This window comes from Mchenga conophoros, linkage group LG10, assembly GCF_057382185.1.
Source record: "Mchenga conophoros isolate Kocher_MC1m ecotype Shallow Benthic linkage group LG10, M_conophoros_male_GT1.1, whole genome shotgun sequence".
Classification (NCBI taxonomy): Eukaryota; Metazoa; Chordata; class Actinopteri; order Cichliformes; family Cichlidae; genus Mchenga; species Mchenga conophoros.
This window is the reverse complement of record NC_140535.1, coordinates 35,099,730-35,104,655: the sequence shown is the minus strand read 5'-3', so window position 1 is coordinate 35,104,655 and position 4,926 is coordinate 35,099,730.

Sequence of the window (4,926 nt, the reverse complement as noted above, 5' to 3'; positions counted from 1 at the left end):
GGGAGGAGGAACCTCACTGAGACAGAGAGAGAGAGGGAGAGAGGGCTGATGATGCAGGTCAGTGTGTTTGCTGTAGTGCGGTGGTCCCTGTATGGGGGCTCAACAGTGTCACAACAACTTCTGATTCCTGCTAACCATGTTGGCTAAAAATCCTCCTTAAGGTGCTATGATGACATTTTTGTTAACATGTTACAAAACCTTCAAACATCAGATTAACAATTTGTAGCTCTTAAATATAATTTTGCACTTTTACTGATGTTACAGTTACACTTTGTATTGTTGGGTTAACCAACAACATTCTCAGAATGTCTCGTGCAGTTTACTGATTCATTTATTTATCTTTCTCTGCTGTTTTTTCCCTTTAACATCATTTTTTAAACTGTTTTCATTTTAAGGTGGCAGAGGTTTGGTTTTATTCAAACTATAAAACAGACATCCAGGTGAAAGAAAACTAAATGGTGTCAACCAAAATGACAAATTCCATCCTTCCAAACAATAATCCACAAGCCAGCGATCAGTGTCACACGAAGCGACGTCCAGGATGAGCAGGATGGAGGAGCTCAGTGCATCGATCACATCTCCAGCTTGTCTGACAGTTTGTCCTAAATGTGCGGTTACATTTAAAAACTCATCACAACTTTAATATTTCAAGAACCTCAAAATCTGCTGTGTGGCGTGTGAAACCCACTTTGTTGGCCCACATGTGTATTTGGTGTGACTCGTGTGGAGAGCCGACTGAAAAAATAAAGTCTGAGAAGTGATGTGATGACATCAGGAGGAGATTAGCGGATTAGCAGGAATTAAATTGGCAGACAGAGACGTGGTGATGAAGTCAGAGGTTAAAGTCTGTTCTTTGGAACAGAAGTAAGGAAAAAAGCAGCATATTGTCCAGTTTGGTTTTCTCTTTGTTTACCAGTGACTCAGTGGAAGTTTAAAACAATGATGTCAGTTTCTACAGAAACATCTACAATCTTCCAGTTTGTGCTCCACTGAAATGATCACAGACGATCGTTCATGTGAGCCCCAGAAAGGTTAGTGCTCTGATCTTTGGTAGTTTGTATTTCATTTCATGAAATGTAAGAGGGTTCATTATAAAACAGCTGAATACAGCAGCTGATCTAAAACCTGAAACATTTCACATTTAGTTTTACTAAAGAAGCTGCAGATCAGGAGTGTGTCTGACATGTTCAGTTTTCATACTCCAGCAGTAGGTTTTAAAAAGCACTGCAGAGATCTCCCAGCTGGCTTTGCTCAGCGTTTTTGTCTTCTCAAGCTGCTTTTGTTGAGCGAACTCAAAAGCATCTGAAGGTTAATTGAGCTGGGACGCTGCTGACAGCTAATTCTTATAACTCCTCCTGGAAAATAAAAGTAAAAGCCTTTCAGGTGGGCCGAGGGCCAAAGCCGGCCTGAACCGGCCAACAGAAACCAGTTATGGAGCCAAACTTTAACAATGCGCACTGATACTGGGAGCAGGTGTTACCAGACCAGTGTGATGGAAGGCTCAGGTGTCCCTCCACACAGTCTGATGTGCCAAAGTCCAACTCACACCTGAGCTCACAGAAATGATCTTTTTTTCTTTTTATCAGTTACAGTTTTCATTTAAATCAGTGAAAACAGGGTCAACAAATCAATTTAAAACCTTAATACCTCAAAGCTCATAAATGTGAATAAAGATGTGAATTTATACATTTTCCTCCTGTGCTTTACAGCTGGTATAAATCCTCATGTTATGGATTAATGGGCAGCACGGTGGTTAGCACTGTTGCTGCACAGCAAGAAGGTCCTGACCATCAGGCCGGGGTCTTTCTCTGTGGAGTTTGCATGTTCTCCACGTGTTTGCGTGGGTTCTCAACATTGAAAATAATGATTTGGACATAAAGGTGAATTTATTTATTTATGTAGTTTATTTTTCCCATATTCAGCATATACTGACTGAAGTGCACCATCTTGTGGTGCAGCTTGGTATTACATGTCAGTAGAGTTCAGATAAGATAAGATAAGATAAGATAAGACAGTGGTGCCCAAACTTTTTATGCTACCCCCCCCCCCCCCCCTTTATTTTAACAAGAAAAATGTTCGCCCCCACCCCCACGCGCGCACGCACGCACAAACACATCCTCCAACCACACGCGCCCATATTTTGCTCCATTGCGGTTTATTTCACACCTCAAACATTTAGTGAACAGTTAAGCAAATACAAGTAACCTGCTATAAATTACAGGTAGTAAGAAAATAAACTCTTTTACGCTGCGTCCGCACACACGGGTATTTTTGAACACGCAGCTGTTTCGTCCACGTAAACGACGTTTCGAAACGGAGATTATTTAAAACTCCTTTTTTTGCGTTTATGTGTGGACGAGGAATACAGAGTTCGTCACGCAACGTCAAAGGTATGTTTTTTCACGTCACGCTGTGGCCACGTTATTGTTTACATGAGAGGAATAACAGAATGGCAGATAGAGACGAAATACTGTTAATCTGACTGTCTGCAGGTTTTACACGCAGTTACTGTCCCTCTGTTTACAAAGGCAGAGGCGTCACGCTGTGATTATTTTACTGTAGTTTGTTTGTTTCCTTGCACTGCTGTAACTGGAGCCTCGTCGTCTCGTCTCTATGTGCTGGACTGTCTGTAGCGGAGATGACAATAAAGTTTACTTTGACTTCGGCAGCGAGCACGCGCACCGAGGGCTCTCGCGCTCACTCGTGTACAGAATTTCGAAAAAACATCGGTGCAAATTATGAGTCTGTATCATGATGTCTGCTGTTTTCGTGTTTGTCGTTTTGTTTTTATTTTGTTTTATTTTGCGGGTTGGTTATAAGACGCTGCTCCAGCCGGTCAGAGACTCCCCGCCGCCCCGCCCTCTCCTCCCTGCGCCGCAAACAGCAGGCGCACCCCGCAAACGGAGGGCGCCCTTACTCCCAGCAAATGGGCGATAGAAAACCGATCGGTGCCTGTACCATTCCCAGTATGCGCTGGCTGATGTCGGGGCAGCATGAGTACAAGCATTTTTTTTTGTGCCGATGCCCGTGATGCCGCCCCGGGCAACCGCCCGTGTCGCCCGTATCTAAAACGCTACTGCTTTACTGTATAAAGAGCAAACATCTCCAACATGTCAGGAGCAGTTAGTCATTACAACAAGTGTTTGTGAACTAAAGATCAAGAATGTGGGATCCTGTTTGTCCGTCATCTAAACAGCCCAGCGCTGCTCCCGAAGACGGGGAAACTGATCCTGCAGGGAGACCTCCCTCTGCACCTGTGCAGGTGAAACCAAAGGGCAGATTTGCTTCATCATATTTTCTAGTCTTTGTCTTAGAATGAAGTTGGTTTGGAAACATGTTCAGCGATGCTTCATCTCCTGCTTTGCGTTTGTGTGGGAGCCCCGTGCTGGCAGTGTCCAAGCGTTGTTTTTATTTTATTTTTTCCCTTTTCATACCGCGACCCCCCGCAATGGCTCTGCGGGGCGGGCCCCACACTTTGGGAAGGTCAGAGATAAGATAAATCAAATTTTATTTGTCTCACACACACAACCATACACAGTATGACATGGGGGTGAAATGCTTGTAGCTGTACAATGCCCGACCATTAAATGACAGAAGAAAAGTTTTACAATATTTACAATTTACAGGTTACTACAAAATTTACAAATTAACTTATGAATTTACAGTAAAGAATGTGCAAATAGCAGAAGAGATTATAAAGATTATAAAGATTATAAATTATAGGATTATAGGAAATGTGTGGTGATGTGTGTGAGAGTCCAGACCTACACCTGGTTCAGGGCCCGAATAGCCTGGGGGAAGAAGCTCCTCCTCATTCTCTCTGTTTTGGCCTTAAGGGAGCGAGACCTAGATGACCTTTATTAGTCCCACAGGTGGGAAATTTGTTTCCTTACAGCAAAAGTGCAAAATTATGTAGCAGAAATTAGAAAACACTGGAATGCAATAAAATAAAATACTATATAGAATAAAATGGAATACAAATGCTATAACTGAGTAAGAACATACTAAAGTACAACTTTGTCAGAAAAAGAATTTCACATATAGCAGTCTTATTGCACATGTGTGGGTTGATTTTTATGATTTTATTTCAACACAATGTAAAAATGTTCTGGATATAAAATGAAAACTGTAGTTTCCTTATTTGGAGTTGTGGCTGCTCGTTTTCCTTTTGTTTTGCTTTGTTCATTTGTCTCTTTGAATTCTATGTTTTTCAACATGTTCAAAATAAAGATTCAATCAATAAAAAACTAGTTTCCTCAGATTCTTTTGGCAGCTTTGCTTTGGAAAGTTTAAAACTATTTTTAAATGTGGAAGTTTTGCGGGGGTGAGATGGAGACGGATGATCTGCTGTGTCAGTCCCCAAAGGGAGCAGTCGAAAGACAAAGAATAATATTGATTTCTATTATCGATAGCTTCACATTTATATTCCCGTCTTTCTCTATCAACAAAATAAAAACTACTGCTGCACAGCAGCTGTAAATATTCTCTGATTTTTATACTTTTCTCACCATCTTGTTTGCTAAGATTTCAACTGTTGTTCTAAAGTCGCTCATTTGGGGAAATAAATATGAAAAGTTTTTCTTTCTTTCGTCCTTTATACAGTTTCAGAGTTTTTTTGTTTGTTTGTTTGTTTGTTTGTTTGTTTGTTTGTTTGTTTGTTTGTTTTACCTTCGGTGGAGTCACTGCTTATTGAAGTGAGAATAAATTCAGATTTGGTTTCTATAAATTCAAACACATCCACACATCTGGTTTGTCTTTGTTGCTCCACTCCACAAACAACATGCTGACACTGAAACGTGTGCAGCAGCTTTAATGAAACAAGTCCCGAGCCTAATGTGACCTGCACGGTCTGCTGTGACATGAACACAGAGGAAGGAACATCTGAAGCTCATCTGAGAGCTTTTGTGTCTCCGTTTATTAACATCC